This window comes from Lepisosteus oculatus, chromosome 11, assembly GCF_040954835.1.
Source record: "Lepisosteus oculatus isolate fLepOcu1 chromosome 11, fLepOcu1.hap2, whole genome shotgun sequence".
NCBI classification, from domain to species: Eukaryota; Metazoa; Chordata; class Actinopteri; order Semionotiformes; family Lepisosteidae; genus Lepisosteus; species Lepisosteus oculatus.
In genome coordinates, this window is record NC_090706.1 from 5,190,667 (window position 1) to 5,212,995 (window position 22,329).

The window sequence follows — 22,329 nt, forward strand, 5'->3', positions numbered from 1 at the left end:
CTGCGTGTCCTCTCTAACCTCCAGCAGAACACTGTGTTTTGTGAAACAGTCTCAAAACCATGGGTTCACATGTCACTTTCCGTCTTGCTAGCTCCATCATGAGATCATTCTGCCTTCTGGGTTAAAGGATTGGTGCTTAATTATATTAATCTAATAAATTCCTCCATGGCATCCAGGGACATTTTTTATATAGTAAATATGCCTTCTGTATGAAAAATCCTTTTCATCTTACAACAGTGTACAAAATGGGAAAAGTTCATCTTTTATATAATATATATAAAAAAAGGTTTGGCTCTTTCATAAATTGTACATTAGGTTACCTCTCCATTCAGCCTTTGCTGCGCGCTTCTGCACAGGTCACCTTCCCTTCTGGTCCAGCGCTCCTATCACCAGTGCATAGCTGACTTGTTTCTAAGCCCTTGTTGTCTAAAGAACGGGTCAGCTGCCTTCCTTCTCTTGACAAATCTTCCAAGTCACCTCTCGCTGTTTTTTGTCATGCTGAAGCTTGGTGCTGAAAAGCTCGCGGCCGGCTGGGGGGGAAAAGAGCCCACCCACCAGGCACAGAGCCGGGGTGGGAGGGTCAGCAGGCCATGGAGATAAACGACGGCCCGATGGAGATCACCAAGTCCCATGCAGACGAGGGGCGATGACGATGCCGAACAGAGTTGTGCAGACAGAGGTTGACAGAAGAGATGCTTGGGCGAGAAGAGAACTGACCAAACATGCTGGACTGGCTGGCGAGATCAGTACAAAACGCGATATACATGGACTGGAACAGGCAACGCAGACAACAGAGTTCTTGGTATGAGATCAGTCCTTGGAGCACAGGGGAAGTGGCAAGTCGGGATTCATACCTGGCTGGTTGCTTATCTTTAACAAATAAGTTCAAAGGAATTATAAATGAGACACATCACCTCTCCAGACAGGTCTCCAGGGCTGGGCATCTCTGACGAATCCTGTTGCGCCAGAACACGTTGTTGAAAGTCTCTGAGATGAGGTACCTCTCAGCCTCTTAATCACGGGACACATTGAGGTATAATTTCTCCAGGACTGAACTCAAACTTTTTTCTAGGAGTGAAAGACCTACAAGTAAACAGGAGACATTGATTATTTCTTTATCAGTTTGCATAAACACATTTGTAAAATGACATAGTGGAGACATTCAGTGAACAACACCTACAGAGTGACAGTTCTTTATTATCAGTGATTTCTTCAGCAAAAATGACTTTACATGAGAGCATGATACCAGAAAAGCATAAAACATTAAATGCAGGTGACAGAACACATTTAAGACACCAAAACTGGACTTCTTTTTTGTACGAAATTGATGACAGACCATATTGTATTGTTACCATATATATCCACACTTATAATTATGGTTCATGAGCTTTATTACAACCTATAAACCAAGTCAGAAATCAGATTTGCATTTGTCTTCTGCTGAACATACTGACAATTACAACAAGATTCCACACATTCAGACACTGAAGTTCAAACACTGAGAAAATGGAGAAAAAAAACTTTTCCAAAGACATCACCAGGTTGTCAGTGCTGCCACATTTTTGTTTATGCTCTCTCACAGACTATTTTTTGCTTATAGAAAAATCAATAATGCTTGAGTTATCAAACTCTATGTGCAGTGGGCGAAAAGGCACAAAATCAATGCTGAAATATTGCCTTATTTAACAGCTGCTGTAAATAGTTCTGATATGATGTTAAGTATTGGTGAAATTATAAAAAGGACAGCAGAGGTCAAGTAATGTATCACTTTTTTATTTTTCAGGCTATTTTCCAGAAAGAGAGAGCCTGTGTTAATCTATCTTTGCTTTGCAACTTAAATTAAATTTTGTTATTATTATATGATGGCACCTCCGATTATTATTCTGTCTTAGCCTCAGTAATAGCACAAAATGAAAACACCGAGGCGAAAATCAGTATTCCCTAAGTGCAAAGAGCACTATCAATTTATATACATTAGTTAGCGTACATGTACAACGGCGGTCATCTCAAATTTCATGGCTGTAATTTCATGTTGTGATCCAAAAAAGTACATCATGGAGCCTATCCACTTAGCTACCCATCTAATATCCCAGACCCCTCAAGCCATGTGACATAGGGAACAAGACTACACCTTGCATTGGATGCCAGTCCATCACATGGCTTGTACACACACAGACAAGCACCTATTCAGTGGTTTTCAATCTAATTACCTCTTTTGTGAAGGTTTTTTGAGCACGTTTTTTTTGTGTGATCAGCAATTGCTGTTGTAAAAAATATAGTCCAGTGGGAAATTTAATTGGTCCAAAATTAATGTCGCTTTGAGAGAAAAAGATTTAGGAACCATATGGTGCTGTGAAATTGTTATGGTTTGACCTGAAAAAGTATTTTCTGGCAATGATTGATGACATTTCTGTGTCCTTAACAAAACAGGCGCTTTCACTGAATGTGAGTGACTGGCACCACTATAGATTTATAATAACCATTTGATGTTTAATATTAAAGCTTTAACAGCATACTGCCAATAGGATCAGAAACAAATTCAACAGTTTGAATGACACATGCATAGCAGAGGCTGGCTTAAATATTAGTTTTATTATCCAATTATAGGGATTTTTAAATTATTATTTTAAATGATTTTTAAATTTTAGTATCACAGGTGTATAAAAAACTAAGAGTTTGTGTGACTGGTTTTATTAAAATACGATCTCTCACTCTACATTATACTAAAAGTATTGATGATTCAAAAACTGTATAATATTAGAAACAGGGGAAAAGGTAACAAAAGAACAAAGAGAAAGTAAAAGAATGTCAATGAGAAGAAACTGTCAAGTGTCAAGTGCTCAATGAAGAAACTGTCAAGTTCCATCATGCTGAGGACCAATTCATAAAGAAAACGATCAACAACTTGGCTGACTCTTCAAGGAATTCACTGCACATCTAAATGAAATGGTATGGGTGGGTCAAAAGAAAAAGTCCTTATTGTAGAGGACGTGAATAAAATGGTCTTAATGTACTGTATATGGCTTTCATATACTGTAGATACACTAAATACACTTATGTACCTGCTTCATACAGTAAGACAATATATAAAGTAATTTAAAACATTGCCAATTTCTGTCTTTGCAGAATGAGACTTTGTTTTGTATTGCTGTCAGACGACAAATTTAACGAAGGACATTGGTAATTAGAGTCCCAGTTTTCATCAAAGAAATTAATTAGTGCAAATGCAGGTAGTTTACAAAACTGATTCAATTAATGAAGATAACATGTTTTTTTACAGCAAAATGAGAAAAGGCTAAATAGATCTCAGTAAGTAAATAAACTTGTAATCAGCATGATTCATTTCATGTCTTAGGAAAGGATAGATAGATTTATGGTCAAAAACGTGTAATGGATCTGGAGGGACGATATGAGAACCCATTGCACGAAAGAGAAAAAGGATATCTCATCAATTGTATGTACACTGACACAACTATTTAGATAAATATGTGAAATTTCTTTTTAGTGTTGTATCCTAGGGGTTGACAAGCTGCACATTCAAAAAGCACACAGCTTTTGAATGGTGTAGTTTTTTTTACCTTGATTATATCCTTTTTGTTGCAATGAAAGATATCAGTCTACAGTTATTATGAAGTTGAAAAATAATAAACCAATTGCAGGAACAGATGAAGAAGACATCTGAAATTAGAGATGATTTGTTTGTTTGATACATGGCAGCAGTAAAACCAGACCCGGGTTGTATCTTTGATCTCACATTTGAAATCTGTCTCCAAAGATTTTGCTGGCTTCTGATAAAAAAATGGTGGCTGGAATAGATACTGTAGTTTACCAAGCCTGGCCTCAATGCATAACAATCCATCGTCTCCAGCCGCCCATTGCTGTGTATGCCATCTTGGCATAGAAAGAGAGAGATTGTCTCAATCAGAAATCAGCTCACGCTTCGTGTCTGTAATTGCTGCTTAACAAAACATTTTAATCCTTATTTATGAGACAGAAAAAATACTGAACTACTCACTGGCCTACATTAGAATGCAAAGGGGTATAATAAAAATAGCACTTCCATAAATAAATGTTCGAACTCTTGAGAGTCTCGACGACAAAAAAAAAGAGGGGAAAAAATGAAAAATTACTCATGATGTGGCTATTTCCACAAGCCAACTTCCTGACAAGCTCTGCGAGCTACTGAACTAGTGGGTACTGGCAAGAAAAATTGCACCTGTGTATTGGTACTGTTGTTTCCAAGTACAAACTATAATCTGCCAAATACACAAAAGGCCTGTCATTTGGAGAGGAAAATTGAGAACAGCAGCAGAGAAGTAAAAGCTGAGGCTGTTTAATTGTGTGCTGTTTTCTTCAGAAAGTACTGTTAGTAAGAACTACAGTAAGTAAGTCACTGGGACTACAAGCTGTGTTTACCTGAATGTCAAAATAAGATAAATATTTCTTAACATATTTGATTAGGAGAAAAACAGGTACACTGTTCACACCAAGGAATTCTAAATCACTAATACATTTACCTTACACGTTTTCTGATTATTTTTTAAAAGAATTCCAATACCATTGGTTTTGTGAATCAATCTGCTTGAAAATGAGCTGAAAGAGAATATTACAATCTTTGCTGTAGATTTACTTTAATGGTGCCTTAAAATTGCATCAGAGGTATGCTTTCAGAACTCATCCCCTTTTAGCTTTTTAAAAAAGTTTTTTTTTTCCCATCAGAAACTATTGTTTTTCGGATATACTGTATTTATATACACTGCACAGAACAGTAGAAACATTTAAATTGCTTGTAAAATTACTGTAAATACACATACAGTAAGTCTTGATTTAAATAAAAACATATAAAAAGGTCTACTCTATAGCAGTTTATATACTGTAGCAGGTTTGCCAAAATGTTAATTTTGGGTGTATGTTTAGATTTACTGTATGAAAAAGAATTAGCAAGAGATAAGCATATCAAAGATGAAACTTCTTCACAAAAAGAGAATGGGAATGGTCAGTTCACAGTGTGAGGTCAGTCTTCTGCATTTTGTTTACTCTACCATACTAGTACACACTTGAAATTCAGAAAAGGGGTAACATTATGGTCATTAAAGTCATTGCAGGTTTTACTGTCTGCAGCTACTTTTGTTAGGGGAATGATAAATTGAATCCCCAGCCTTTTAAAATAGTGCTGGAATAAGGTGCAACCAATTCATGACTAATATGTCAAGATGAACATGCTGTATATATAAAAGGCAAAAAAATAGAAGTAATTTATAAAGTTTGAAGCAATTACTGACAGCATTGGAGTGAGGTCTATAATATTTGAGCAATTTTGGCTTTAAAATCAAGATTTAAAGCATATTTTGCGAGCCAGTGTCCTCCCTTAGTCATTTCCATAGACAGCTTAAGAAATGGTTGCTACTTTCATGAAACATTCATTTACATTTCTATACACAACAGGCCAAAGTAGAAAAGGAAAAATAAATGGAACGTTTTGCTTCTTCATTAGGTACTAATGTACATTAAAATGTAGTGCCAAGTACTTTCTGTCGCAGTATAATACTTTTTAAAAGCACATTCTGATTTCCATTACTTAAACTCAACTCTATTAATATGTATCTAAAGAATATGTTACAAAAATGTGATTAAGGACAAAGCATGGAAGGATGCTCGCACTGCCCATGGAAGAGGATGTCTTAAGACATTATGGTTTGTGTTGATATCAGCCCCACGTTGTGGATAACTGAAATACTCAGAAAATACTCAGAAGTAAAATACTGTACAGCCATGGAAGAATGTCTGTAAAACAATGAGAAATTTGTTCCGAGCTTTTAGACTTTTGATTGTTCTAAGTGAAAAAATAAGTTCCTTTTCATATTTTTTATTTGTATAAACTATGGAGATCAGTTAAAGAGCCTTGTTGCCTATATAGACTTTACAAAGAAGCTTTATTGTGCCAATATTGTAGTTTATGTAGTCTGACAAAATGTCCAGTGAGGTAATAGTGTAAAACTTGTGTCTTGCATAATGTATCTATGTCAGTTTTTCAGTTAACCAAAACATGAAAACACTGGAGGTTCTGCCTCCAAATACATTCATTTTTGGAATTTAAAATTAATATCTTGTTTATGCAAAGAAACTCTGTCACTTCGTGACATTTGAAATCTCAGAGGAAAGATACTCAAAGGTTGTTCCTACACTTCATTGCAGCTCAACCCTCTTCACTAGTTTCAGGAAATATTATTTACTATGCCAATGAAAATAAAAAAATTTTAGAGGTGGTAGGGAGGAAATTCTGCAAATGTGAAGGTTAGAGCTGAAACTAATTATGCCTCCCAAGAGGCATTTAAGAAGTTTTATTTGAGAAAAAATATGTGCACATCTAGGTCTCAGACCTCCATTAACCTCAGCATACATGAATCTTCTCATACATTACTAATCAGAAGGGTTACTGAAGATGATTCAAGTTATATGTAAGAAAAAAAGAAAAAGCAGGGCACCATTATATTGAAGAAATGATTCTTTTATACACTAGTTTGCTCTTTCCATTGTAAGAAGTATGAGTTTGCTCCATCACATATCCAAAGTACAGGCTTCTTTTGGTACTGAATTATAACAAAATGCACAGCACTGTGCAGGAGGTCACGATGATTACTGAATTACAATGACAATGCATGGTATTACAGATCTCTGCTTTTGCTATATTGCAACTATAATTCAGCACAGACCACTATCATTAAGGAATTACAGCACCAGAACAGTACACTATAGATGAATATAATTTGTCAATTACACCTCCAGTAAAGACAATTACAGGCCAATATCATTACTGAATTACAACTATAATGCATTGTACCACTGTCACAGTAAAATTGTATTGACAATACAGAACCCTATACCACATCACAACTTTTATATGTTATGTTTTGTAGTATATATGTTGTATGCCTTTTTATATATCTCCTTAATGAATTCTCATTATGATGAATGTGATGATGTGAATACATTTTATCTATACATTCCACAAATACTGAATTGATGTAACTACAACTATACAGACTACACAAACCTTTAGGCTTCCCAGTGTTTTTTTGGACACCTCAACAATGTGTTTCTGCATTCAGAGTGAGCACACAAGTACGTGTGATCTAAATCGTTTTCAAAGTTTGTGCTTGCTGAAGTTAATGGCCTTCTCTGCGTCAACAGATGATTCCCTCTTTGAGCAGCTGTTGCAGGTTATTGATGACCTCGTTAGAATACTGCCTGAGGCAGACCGGCACACTTTGAAGGACTTTCCATATGTACCAGTGCGCACCACTGCTGTCGTGCCACTTTAGACTTCTTCCAAACTGTGCTTTAAGCCTGGCATTTCATAGAGAGCACCATCAATACGAAGTATTTAGGAATGTCAAATAAGGAATACAATACAGAAAAAGAGACAAATTTTGTTTGTCAAAATGCAAAAAGTGCATTTTCCATAGCACTGTTTGCAACGTTTTTGTAATATACGGTCAGCTATAGTGGCTAAGTGGACAAGCCCAACACTTGCAAGAACATTGTGCTTGCCAGTCTTTAAAGAAACCTGGTTGTGGAGGGTGTGTTTTGATAGCCTCACACTCATTTTATAGAGGTCCCTGTTAATCATATAATAATATGTCCTTTACTTCCCCTGCTTAATTAACCCAATGCAGCAAATAGGTTACTATCCTCCCAATGTAGTGCAGGCAGGTCTATTTTCAAAACAATTGAAAAAAGTTTCCTACAATTGAAAATGTAATGCTTCAGCCCGTCCAGTTTAGGAAATGGATAAGTCAACCATTTATGCATTTTATAAATAATTATAGATTACACAAGTTACTTTTCTTGAATAGCCCTCCAGTTAGAATTAGGTATATGGTTCAGTATATGATCTGAGTGTAATTTATTGTTCAGAAGTAGAGCTATTTACTTTATGTGATTTCCTTAACAGTATTTTGTCTAAAATGTCACAAGAGTGGTCCTGTCTGCTCTGAGCTGTGATTCCAATAGTTGTTTATGAAGGAAATGATAACTGTTAAAATCCCACTGCAGCATGAGAAATAAACAAGCTGCGACTTCTCATACATTTTAATTCAACCTCAATGCTAATTAAAATAAAGCAGTTAACTGGGGTATAAAGCATCTGGCTTCTGCATTTTTTAAATGCAGATCTGGATTTTTAAAGTTTTTTTCATGAATATGTTCACAATACAATACCAGAGGGTATTTTTGCAGAAAACAAAAACTAAAGAACTTCAAGCAAAAGAACCTTATCTTGCCAGTAAAATAACTAAAAGAAAAGGACAACTGAAAACCTCCACATTTTACACACCAAAAACGAGTACATCTTATTCATAGAAATATCCTACTTTCCCAAATGGAATAGTAATAAAAGCTTAAATGTTACATAGTTGATAAAAATATTAATGAATGGTGTATAAACTAAAACATTCTCCCCTCAGAAAGAGCACAGACATCACATACGTTTAGAATGTTATTTGTAGAACATTTGTAGAAAAAAATTCAAAGCAAACAAGGACTTTTTTAAAAGGACAGATCTAAACACTTTACTCAATATTCCCAATGAAAAATCTCTAAAGTTAATCACAATGATTTGATATATGCCAGCTATGCTTTCATGCAAATTACATTACCTGAAACTATAGTAAAATGACAGAAAACTAATATAATTACTAATCCTGCAAAAATAAGCTATCTGAATAATTATGTATTATCTTCCATGAATGTCACCATATATGACCACAAATGTAATAGCTTTTTGAGTATGATGAATAAACTCATAAGTCTAGTACAAATAGAATCAAAATTAATATGATTATGTTAATTATGTCAGTCTAAGAGGTTTGGAGTGATAAATGTTCTGGGCAGTGGCTTGGATTAAATCAAGAAAACAAATCACTTTTTTCTTCAAAATAATTTAACAATTGTTTGCTTCTATGAACATTATAATGTCATAATAAAAGATTAGCATTAAATCTCAGAAGTATGTGTTGAACACTATATTATCAAGACTAATTAAAGTCTTCAAAGAATGGAAAGGCATCACTGTGTTTTCCTAATGTACTAGTCCATATGATTTTATTAACAACAGTCATGAGATGATGTTTGAATTGGGATTGGGATTTTACTTGAATAACTGAAACAACATTTTTTGAATGCAGAAAATATATAAGCAATTTTATATAAAAAAACAATACATCCTGGATCTTCAACACCACTTATTGAAAAAAACATATATAGTATACAGTATTTACGTTTCCTATGGGTTCCTTCAAAATGTAAAGCATTTTATATTCTTGAAAGGAAGATGCAAACAATGAATGGGATTTTTCAAAAAAACATTTAATGTAATAGCCCTGTAGAAGATTTCCAAGATTAAAGGGACAGTGTTAGCCCACTGATAAACATGCAAAGAGGTGTAAATGGCCTTAAAAGGATAAATGTTTTTAAATTACTGTAGCCTCCATCAGTTCTGAAAGGAGCCCATAATGAAATGTGCCCAGTTGTGTAAGATAAACATTACTTCTCGCAAAATCTGTCTAGGTTTCCTTTGACAACTTGACAGTATTTACAAGTGTTAAGTTTCTAAGAGAACCTAACATTACAAAATATATAAGAAGGATAAGCACTGCAATAATTCAGAAATGAATTCACAAAAGAGCAAAAGTATTATGTTCCATTTAGCTCAATTGCTTGGTAGATGATAATTGATCCAAGCATCTCATTACATCATTGCTGTAAACAACTGGTATTAGCTTCTACATTGTGACCTTGCAAACTCCCACAACTCATTATATAAGGAAGCTGTTCTTGCTTTCAGCATTAAATTCCATATCAATTTCAATTTATGTTCTCCAATTTGGGTTTCACTGTTTTGAAAAAGTCCATAAAGTCAAAAGGACTTAATTAAACCTGGCCTTAATTTCAATATTTTTAAGGTCTGCCTTAGTGCTAGTTACTGTACATTCTATTCCATTTTTAACTCTCTTCAGTATTATCTATTAATTTGATGTCTTTAGGATTTTGAATAATTGAATCAACTCAATGCACATTCCTCTGTATTCAGTACAAAAGTACTTATTTTTGCTTGTCAAAGTAGGACATCCCTTTGAGCTGGGGAATATACTTGTTTGCCATTTGGTGCACTGATTTCCAATTAAGCGATATTCTAAATGAAGTCCTATTTGCTCATTGTACCACATACTGTAGCATCCCTTTATTTCAATTCTAGGCTCTTAACTATATAGATGCTAACGCTGCATTTGTCTACATTAAAGTCATGTGTACAATAACAGACCCCTTGTGAACAGTGCAACATCTTTGCCAAAGAAAGCAAAATGACAGCACCAGCTCCTTCCTTCTTTTAAAGGTGTTAATATCAATGGACCACATTGTACAAAATCTCATCCTTGCATCAACAGCTGAGCTTTTCATGTTCCCTGAAGACACTGCACAGAGCGCCAAAGCCCACCAACTGTCACTTCCTTATGCAATATTAATGAATGATTCACGTTACAAACTGATTGTGTAAAACTCTCTTCCCTTGAGGCAGCGAAGAAGTTGGGCCAAGTCATTTCCATACATAGTCTGTATGTCATTAACAATATTGCTCCCTTAGAAGGGCTGATGTGAACAGATCGAAGTAGTGACACTACAAGCTTGAATGCCGTCTGTGCTTAAATTCAAATTGGCCTTCTCACCTCATACAAATCGCATGCCAAACGGCTCTTTTATCCAGAATTCAAACTACCCTCTCATTGTAAAAAACAAAGATAAAGTCTTTCTAAATCCTAAGCCAATTTACAATTTTGAATTCAATTGTGAGAAATTCAATCCTGATTTAGTGGCATGCCAGCAGTCTCTTTTATATACTGTTTATATTAAGGTAAACAGACAGAAATCTCACAAAATCGTCCCTTAAAATAAGCAATTTGGTGCTGCCATCTGTTGAGCTCAGTACGTCCTAATGACAGCACTTATTTTTTGACAAAATAAAATAAATAGGAAAAATGAGATCAAAAGGCCCAGGAGTTTTCATACTGTAAAAAATAATTCTGGGAGATGAAAACTGTTACCGGCATGCAGTTGCAGGGAGGGAATGGAGTCTAGAGATGCAAGGGTAACATCTCATCACTTTGAAAATGTACTCTTGAGCGTTTTGCAAGTGAAACAGGTAAGAAAAGTCACCTCAATTAAACAAGATCAAAAGCAAGAAGAATAGCATTCAGCAAGTGGAATGACTAGAAGTTAGTTTCAAATTTTTGAAATGTTTTCAAATGCTGCTGTTAATAAGTCAATTTCTCATACCTCTTTATTCAAGTTTGCAAAAGGCTTGGAAATTAAATTGGTCTTTTTGCAAATGATAAAACTCTCTTTAAAACAGTGGGGAAAGCTTTCTTATTTTTAAGCTTAAAGACCATGCTTTATTTTTGGTTCGTAAGAAATACAGTATTGGATTACAACAAATGTGATACCTGCCTTTTGATATTTGTAATTCAACTTTCTTTAGCTTTCTTCTATACATTTAACAACACTTTGTTAAGACATAATTAAAAAAAAATTGGATTACATCTTCAAATTCTTAACAGCAACATTTTTCTAAACTTTTTAATCATTTGTATTGGCAAATAAACGGGTTATGGGCCACACACCATTGCTATTACAAATCCAAATCTAAGCCACCTTTATGAGTTTTGTTTTAAAGATTCTATTACTACAGTATGTAAACTATGGTGGATGCAACGAGTGAGTAACATGGAAAAGAATTGATTCAGCTTGTAAAAGAAATCATGCATATCCTCCAAGAGTACAATCTGATTTATTTTCAAAACATAGATGACACAACAGAAAATGAACATGTGAAAAATGAATGATACACTTTTAATATAATACATGGCAATGTTAAAAGGAAAACATTACAAACGTACTCATGAGTATGATCTCACTGACACAATCCTGATCAACCTCTTTAAAGACTGCTGAGGGTGGCTGTGGCCACAGTGATGCAGTAAATCCAGTTGCATTCATGGTATTCATGGTAGGGAAAAACTATTTTATACAGTTACTTACTGTATGTTGGGTAAGTAGCAAAAAAGTTTCATGATCCTGAGATGCATACTGAATAGATTTAAACAGACTTGCATTTCTGCAATGCCCAAGAACTATCAAGTTAAAAATAGGAACAGAATTCTCAGCACGAAGGTAATGACAAAAACACTGTCTTGTCTAACAAGCGTGATACGAACTCCAAGCTCAAACGGTACAGCAAGTAGAACATGTTAAATTGGCCCTATGCACTGAACTAGCAGCTGTGTTCATTTTGCCTGTGGTTGATTGTCCATCACCATATGCGTGAAATGGTGAGCAGTGTCATTAAGCCTGTGATCAAATCTACCATGGTAATCAATGCTCCAGGTGTCTGATTGCACTGTTCATGCTGAAACATTTCATGCATATGTGTGAGTCAGCTCACATTCAAGCAGCTTCATAAACCTGAGGCCGTGCCTGGTTTCTCCCAGGTTTCTGAGTCTTGGACATTTGCAAGTATTAAAATACACACAAGTGTGTTTTTAAGGATATACTGTACTTGTTATAATCAACATGTACTATGTGGGCAGGGTTTGGAATGTGAAAGACTATGATGTGTGGCAGAGGCACAGCAAGGACATAAAAACAATCATGAAAAGGCAGAGACTAAGACATAAGATGTACAAGACATAAGATTGTTACATTTGTAAAAATGTTGTTGGATGAAAATGAATTAATATACTGTACCCATGGCCTGTCTCTTGCCTCCATAACCCAATACAGCATTAACATGAAATTAAAGACCAGGAAAACAATATCCTTTTGGGAACGTTGTTTTTTCTAAAGTAAAACAAAATGTAGACTTACTATAACAATCAACTTAACAGGCGGAAAAGAACAATTCTATAGTATTCTAAAGTTGCCTGTCAATATTAACAAAAATCAATTTTCCGTTTGTATAATCACTATTTATTTAGCGCCCAATCTTATCTAGAGCAATGTTATCAACATTTTTACATTAAGAGCTGCTATAAAAAATATAAAATAAAAGATCCACTTTATTTCAAATGTCATCTGGTTTAGTTTCATTTTCTTTAAAACTAATGTTGATTTGATGTACTCTGGGTTTTAGAAGTGATGCTTTAGGAAAAATAATATATATATATATAATTCTAATTACAGTACATGCCATCTGGTCTTCAAGAAAGACCTTTGCACAGAACCAGTAAAGCACTGTCTCTGTGAGCCACTCTCAACACCCATCATCAGAAAGATGCTTATTCCCGGAAAAGGTAATATCAACAATGAACCTAATCAAGAAGCACAGTGTACAAGTTACATAGGATCCACGCTTCCTACAGGGAAGACACTGGCAATGTACAGACACCAGTTCAAGCTTGTTTATAGTAGCTGAGAGGAAACTGGAGCCCAGAAGAAAACCCATGTGCAGACTTCACACCGAAGGCACCGTAGTCAGGAATCAAACAAAGCCCAGCCTGAATTTGCATATCTTTTAAAAAATACAGTACATCTTTAAAAGGCACTTCAGAAACTGTTAAGTAGTGTTATCCAAAATACCTTAACAGATATTTGTTTGAGGAATTTGACTTTGTAAGTGCTCGACATAATGCTAAACAGTTGTTAAAAACATCAAGAAATTGCACTCATCTATCGACTTCAAGAAAGTTCTACACATCTATTAATTAAGATATTACTAGCCTCCATTAAAAATACAATCACAATGCTGCACTTTCCTCAGCCCACTTAATTTTTGTCAATGTAAGCTGTATCAGACCTTAAATCTAGAGCATAGTACTACAAATCTTGGTTTAGTTTTACTTGATGTACTTTCAATACTTATTTGTTTGCATTAATATGTTAAATCCATTTTTTCTCTAATGAATGATATTTAGTTTTAAAATGTCAAGTTATTCCACCTCTGATTTTACAATCTCTCTTTGTGGCATTTTTACTGTGGGAGGGACATCAATCAATATTAAAGTTCCTAACTGGCAAGCTGACGCCTGAGCTACTGATGCATTTTCAATGTCAGTTTTCTAATTTTCTGAAAAGCCCTAGAACAGCATTAATTGCCCTTTGAAAAAGGAAAAGAAGTTGGAGGAAACGATGTACAGATTAATTTATACATACAACCATATGGTTTCTGTCAATACGAAAGTGAAACATGTTCAGCTTGACTCATTAGAAAGTAAAAAAATTAAAGTCCCTCCAAGGAACCATTTCTTGATGACTAAAGTGAACAGTAATTAAAGTTACATCAATAAACCCAGCTTGCCACCCTTATTTGAGAAAGCAATCATTACCTTCCTATCCTTTTCTGTTTACTCTGAACTGACAAATCTTTTCTTGAACATCTCTATGATAAACTGCTATTTTCCTACCCTTTCCTTCTGTTGTTCATTTTTGGCCCATTTTTTAATTTGCAATAAGAGAGGTGGAAAAATATTTTCAAATGGGATAAACACAACTACATTCTCTGCACAAAACTCAGCTTGCAAATGTTATTTGAAAGCTGTGCTACTGTGTTTTTCAGAAGACACTAACCTGGGTGTAATTTCTGGATATTAAAATATCAGAATCTGAGCAGTAGGCATTTGAATTATATCAGTCAGGTTTAATTGATTCCATAATCAGACTAATTTTACATCCTTGCTGAATGTCAGTGGTTCAGTTTTTTAAACACTGTTACAATACATTTCACAGTTTGGAGTATTGGTAGTAAATCTGCAATTCCTCACTGACACATTATTTGCAGCTATTGAATTGCAGTGCTAGTTTGGTTTTATTCCCATACTCTCATGACAGTTTTAGATTAGAATACCAATCCTTCCCCTTCGTGTTAGGGCTGTGATGATATAAATGTCATACACTAGAACATTAACTTGCTGATATATAATGCACATCACATATCTTAGACTGTTGTGGCTATGAAGTATTTTTGATGTTAGGTACTTAGCAGCTAAGAGCGCCATGCTGGTTTTATTGGTCATTTACTTTTTTATGTAAAGATTTCTCCAGTGGGAGTACAGTAACTCACTGAGGTGCATCTTACCGTGGAAGTTATTTCACTCCATCTCCTTCTCTCCTGGATTGAACTGCCTGCTGTGTAATTGATCCTCTACTTCTGTCCAGGACTCAGCCATCAACGTAAGCCAAAGAGAAACATCCCAGCTGTGTGAAAAAAGAACACAAAGTTATATGAAGGTCTACCAAAGGCCAGTAGTGTGAGCTCAGCAGGTGTGAGCCTGGCCAGTACCAGGATGGGAGATCTCCCATCTCCCTCTCCCTGTGGTCTGCGTGAGTCCTAATGCCCCAGTATAGTGATGGAGACATTGTGCTGTAAGAAAGGTGGGGTCCTTCAGATGAGACATAAAACCTACTGTAGGTCCTGACATTCTGTGTCATTAAAAATCCCAGAGTATTTGTTGGAAATAGTAGAGGTACAATATAACCCTGGTGTCCTGGTGAGATTTCCCTCAGACATTTTTCATTCGTAGCCTCATAAAAAACCCCCTCTCTGAACTGGTTGATGCTCTCCTCCCCACTGATATCTGGTGTGTGATGAGCATACCAGTGCACTATGGCTGATGTTGTATGTTGTATCATTCAGGTAGGTGCTGCACATTGATGGTGGTGTAACAATTGTACTTATGGAAAAAGTTATGGATATAATATTTTTCTAGTGTAAATACTGTAACAGTGAAGTCAGATGCTTTTGTATTAACTTTATATTTTCATTATTCAGCCCCCTTTTCTCACCCTCCATCTTATTTCATGTGTTGTATTGTCTTTTAGTTCCAAAAACATGCTAAAAAGTTTGTTCAAATCAGTCAAATCAGTATTGCTTTGCTGAGTTTTGGGAGACCTCACATTTTTAACTTCCGTTTCAAGGTTCATATTATAGCACTGATAAAACATTACAGCTCTTTCTTGTGTAAACACATGTTTGGCAGTTCAAAGGCCATAGGCTATTGCTCTTCCCAAAATAACTAAACATGTTAAAGAATGTGACCTTGTGACTTCTAGCACGGATGAGACCAAAACCAACACCTTACACAACACTTTAGCAACAAATTCATGTTTAATAAAAAAACAGAAAAAGATCTTTAGATAGACTACAATGAAAAGCTGGTTGCTTTCTTCCCCTGGCAATATATTATGTATTTCCTAAAGAATTGTCCTTCAGAGGATAAGTGTTGCTTTTCCTTATGTCTAACAATCTTAATTCCAAGGTTTCACATCATGTCTTGGTGTTATTAAGAAGCAATGTTCTTTACTGTTATAGCAGCAGAGAATATGTGAATTTGTGACATGAAACATACAATCATGGATACACAACTCATCAAATCTGTCATCAAACAAAGAGTTTCTCACAGGGTGATAGTGTATACAAATAATCCATTGACTTTACTATTGAACATGAAGCTTCACAAGCAAACATGAGCTAGTGAGGAAATTTCAGACAGTTCCTATCAACAATGGAATAAAATGAATCTTTTACTTTTTACAAAGTTTTGGATCCTCACCACTTTTTGGTTAAATGCAACTAATACCAAACAGCACTGTTTGTAGGTATGTAAAAATAAAAAAATCCCTTTGCATTTTTCAAATAAGGTCCTGCCCTCTCAATCTATAGAGTTGTGAAACTGCTATTTTAGTAATTCCAGTTCTCCAGAAAACAGGAATGATGCATTGCTCTTGTGGCTGTGATTTTCAGGCATAACAACTGCCTTGGATTGCAAAATCAAGGTGTTTAAGAGCAGAGCTTGACCACTGACACACAAGCCACACTCATATGCAATGCAAGATGCTATACTCTGCTCTGGTTAGCAAGATGAATGAACCCACTGCTTTGGCAGACCTTCAACCACTGTGGTGTGACAAATGTTTCTTCAGTCTGCCAGAAAAGAAAAAACACAAGAAAACTTCACAAAAATAAATAAGAAATGCAAGGGATTTACATGTCTAGCCTTACAATTACCCAGTGCAATTTAACTTCAAAAAGGGTAGGCCTCTTTGTGACAGTATACAATAAGATTTCTGGGGCATTCCAGGCACACATTAGGATATAATTAAAAAACAGCTATTTTTGCACACTGAAGGGTGAAGACAAAAGACAAAAACTGTAAAAAAACAACAAAGAAAGGCAGATATTACAGAATTTGTAAACCAATGGATATTTGATAGGACAAGAAAAAAACACTAACAAACTGCAGCAATGAAGTAAAACTTTAAAGGAAGTTTTCAACAATGGTTTTGGAAGAAGGAAAATAAGCAAACTCATTTTTCCAAGAAAACAGTCAAAGGGAAAGTGTAGCTACAATAAATGCGAAAATACATTAAATGCATGGGCACAGGTGTAATTCTGCGATTTAATGAACGTAATCTGAGGCCAGATGTATTTCTAGTTCTGCTACTTTGAAGATTACGTATTCATACATTGAGGTTCGATCTTATGTTTCAGGTTGAAACCTTAACAGAGTAATCTAATTTTCATATTGTACAGGATGTTCCTTTGTATAGAGGGTGTATAATTTGAGGAATATGTTCAGCAAGAAATGTTCATGTCTTATAAGGGGATTAGTTTTCATTGCAATTCTTGCTCCAGCATAACTAAAAAAGATTGTTAAAATGCAGAATGTTCTGCCCCCAAACTGTAAAAAGCTATGACCCAGATTCTCCCTGATTGTTATCTCTGTTAATGTGCTATCATGCCTTCAAGGCCCTATAAATTAAGAAATACAGTCTATCACATTTTTAAATACTTGTGTTACCTTATTCTAGCTTCAAGATAATCCTTAGGGATTAATTGATAATGAAAGATAATAAATCTTCATATTACGAGAAAACTCTGCCTTTAGATTCATTATTCATGCAAGCAGCCTGACTGACAGCTTTGGGGTGCCGCGTTTAGTCAAAGTGATATGATCTTCTGAGTGGCAAGGTTAATATTTCTCCACCATTGTCTCAACTCGTCTTGTAATGATTCATGTTGACAATCTGCTATTAATAGTGAAAGGCACAGCCTTCTCCGCAGAGGAACCAAAATTATAGAAATGGTCTGCTGTGATTTAGTTTGGATTATGATTAGGAGATTCACTCCTAAAATTGTTAAATAATAAAGATACAGGCAAAAGAGAGTTTAATAACCATAAGACAAAGCTGCAATACACCAGGGATTAATTTATTGAGCATGACTCGGATTAATTAATAGTTTTAATGTGAAATGTCATATTTAAATTCACAGAACCCCATTATGTTATCACACACTTTCAGTTGTTGAATACTAAGACTAAGGGCAACCCAATGAAAGTGCACTTTGAAATCCCTTTCTTGTGCCAATTCATTGTGAGGCACTCAGCTTGAAGTGGGACCTTCAGTATCAGAAAGTTAAGTTCCACTTGTGCTTCACTGTTGTTCCTGAAAAACTTTCTATGGACTGATTCCAAAGCAACCATATCTTTTTTTTAACATGGTTAACAAAATTGTGCGATTTTTTAAAAAGATGTCTAACTAGTGCATTGTACAAGTTTATATTAACATCCCTTGATTTAAATACTACACCTTTAAATAATACTACACCTTTTATTTCCATGCTGATTAAAATAAATATTTTTTCATAGATCGCCTCCTGCAACTCAGCCTTTTCAATTTTATGTATATACTGTAGTTTATGTTTTTGTTACCCGCGTGTAATATTGCACACTTGTCTTCATTACACATCTCTACTTTTTCTTGAATTTTAAATTCTTTTCATTTAATTCTGTTGTGGCTTGCATAGTGTTTGTTATTTTTCCTGTTCTGATATCATCTGCAATCTCAACAAGTTTACTAACTATACTATACCAGAATCTAGATCACTTATGTGCATTTGGAGGAAAAGTAGTCAACGGTGAAGGGAAGGGTTCTAATGAAGACACACAGGAGTGCTCAGCACACAGGAGAGCTGACATGCCAGATTACAATTTGACCCCCTTCTAAACTTCTGTTTAACAAATACATTTCTTAATCCAGACATACACATTTCCCTAAATGACTACCACCTGTAACCTCAAGCCTAAAAATCTAAATACACCATCTTCCACACATGCATTGTGTAAGTCCATTACTGTTGTTGCTTGTTCAAAAAATCTAACAAATTTATTAAGCGTGATTTATCTTTAATAAATCCATATTGAATACTCCCTAAAAAATAAACTAAAAATATAATTTCGATTTGTCTTTATTATTTCTACATTATTCACTGATATTGGTTGTAGGTTTCCTTTTTTTAACAAAGATATAAACTACAGCAAATACTTGTGGAAAGTTGTTATATTTCCAGCACAGACAGTAAACACGAAGGTTGTGAGTATAAATAAAGTTCTCTTCAGAAATCATTGTGTGTTCTTCATAATAATCCTAGCTTTCTGACTTTTAAACAGTTTACAGAAATGTTATTCAAATGCTTTATGTGTACATCAACCAATGCAACTAAACTGAAATCAGCTAGTGATCAGACTACGGGCCTAGAAATGGGATCTGTTAAGTGCATGAACTGGATCCATTTTATGTGGAACTACAGTATCACATCTGAAAATATTATCTCTTCTTTAAGGGTACCTTGCAATAAGAGGTTTAAATTACATACATATATGTAATGTTCTTTTGCATTTTGCTACACAAGCCTCTTTGAAGTATCTGTGAAATGCACTTACCTCAATATAAGTATGTTCTTGTATTGAGGAGGAATCTCACTTCAAAGACAGGCACCTTGGGCGAATTGATTCATTGCAGTGGATGACAACAAACATCTTCTGGAGACAGCTCTACAGACATTTTGGTTGAGGAGGTTGAATATTATTTCTGCATTACAAAATAGTGATTTTCTCACATTCTAAAAGGGTGTGGAGTTAATGCCCCAGGCTAACATTGGTTCTGATAAGTTCTGCATACAGATAGGCAGACATTCATTTGGTATAAATATGCTGTGTATAACTACCATACAAATCATAGAAGTAAGACAGAATTTAAGATATCAATTTTCCATTATATATAATGTGAATAAAGTTTGTTTTCTGACTAGAACATAAAATTAAAAATCTAACATTAAATTGCAGTGCTTTTAAACATAAACATTGTTGAGATGAATTAGCAAATAAGGGGGATATAATAGCAAAACATTTGTCCAATTCAATTGTGTTTACATCAGTGCAGTTCATTTGTATACATATTATGCAAATAAATACATAGTAAAAAACCCAAAAGAATCAATACTCTTTCTTGTAACAGGAAGCATGAAAAATGACTAAGTAATGTGTGTCACTTTTAGAAATGAAAACACTAAGAGCCAATCAGCTGCCTTATTTCAACTGATTTCCAATCCTGTATAGGTAAAATATGGTATTCAATTTTATTTATGCAGGTCACAAGCCCCATCTTCACTCATGAGTGCAGCTGTGAAGTTCATGAAAGGGGTCTAGAAACTGCAGGCCTCTTACATATGTGCCTGTAGCTATATACTTTTCCTTATGCACTTTCATGCACTGACAGTCTCAAGAGAACAGAAGAAAAGACTGATTTCAGAATATTGTTTTTATCTGTTTCTACTATTGATCTATTTTTCCATTTAAATTTTTTATCTTTTGGGGGCTACATACCTCAGATTCTTACTTTTTTTATCTCCACTTTATTGCAAGTAAGATTTGGTTTCTTTAACTTATACCACACGTTTTAGGTGCTTAGTCCAGTACCAGTATTGCAATTAAAACCAAGAACAAAGCATTTTACACACTATTTGCTATAGATTAAAAAAAAAGTCTTACTACTGTATGCTGTAAGAACTATGTGTAGAAGAAATTTTGTGAGTCAAACATGATCCAGATACTGTATTTCCCCTAGATCACCATTTAATTGTTTAATTAATTCATATTGTTTGGAATAACACTTTACACCAAGTAGTTTAATTCATTGAAGTTTGGAAAGTCTTATATTGTAAATATGACTTGAGCACATTATGACAAAAATGCTATTCATTCATGTAATTACTCTACACATAAATATACACACATAAATAAAACTATTACTATAAATAATATGTATACTGTATTTTTTTATATATACTGTAGTTCAGGCTTCACATTATCGATTAGCTTTAAATGCATTTGTGGACACGAAAGGCAGAGTACCTACATACACTGTAATTTCAAATTTGTTAACATGCAAGTGAATGATACTTAGAGCCTGATGATACCTTATGTGTTGAATTGCAGGGGATCTCCGTTGTGGCCCACGGGGAACATGCTAACGCAGGTGTTCTGGGTCTCCATAAATAGTCGGCAGCGTTAATCATTAATAATGATGGTTTGTTGAGTGTGGGCGAAATGCTTTTGTTTTGAAATGATCTCTACATTGGTGGTATGGTGAGCACTGGTGAGCATTTCTGCCTCACAACGCTGAGGCCCTGGGTTCAAGGTTGGAACTCAGGTGCTACTTGTGTGGAGTTTGTATGTCCTCCCTTTGTTTGTGTGGGTTTCTTCCGGGTGCTCTGGTATCCTCCCACAGTACAAAAAAAATAAATAACACACTGGTAGGCGAATTGGCTTCTGCAGAAGTTGGCCCTGGTGTGAGTGTGTGTCTGGGTGTGCCTGCAACGGACTGGCGTACTGTCCAGGGTGTACCCCACCTTGCGCCCATTGATTGCTGGGATAGGCTCCGGCTCCTTTGCGACCCTGAATTGGAGGAGGTGATTAGAAAATGGATGGATAATCTATACATTGCTTAATTTATTTCACGATTTGTCCTTAGAAACAGATGGTTTAATGGTGAACTATACAACATACAGTACTGTATTAAAGGCACAAGTAATAGGTTTATTCCATGCTGAAAAAAAGAAGAAAGAGAACAACGTTTCGGCCGTGCAGCCTTCTTCAGGTGTTGACACCTGAAGAAGGCTCCACAGCCGAAACGTTGAAAAAACTAGGATGCCATAAACATATAATGGACAAAATGTAAGTTTCAAAATAAATACTGTTTTCTTTTATAAAAGCAATTTAATATACTCATCCAAACCCCATGTTTTGTCTCGTTATCCACGGTGACCTTTGCTTCTCATTGACCAGCACTCTGAAAATGGATAATATTCTCTTTAATGGGCATGCAGTCCGCAGGAAAACAGTTGACACCTGAAGAAGGCTCCACGGCCGAAACGTTGTGTTCTCTTTCTTCTTTTTTTCAGCATGGAATAAACCTATGACTTGTTCCTTTGCAGCCTACGCA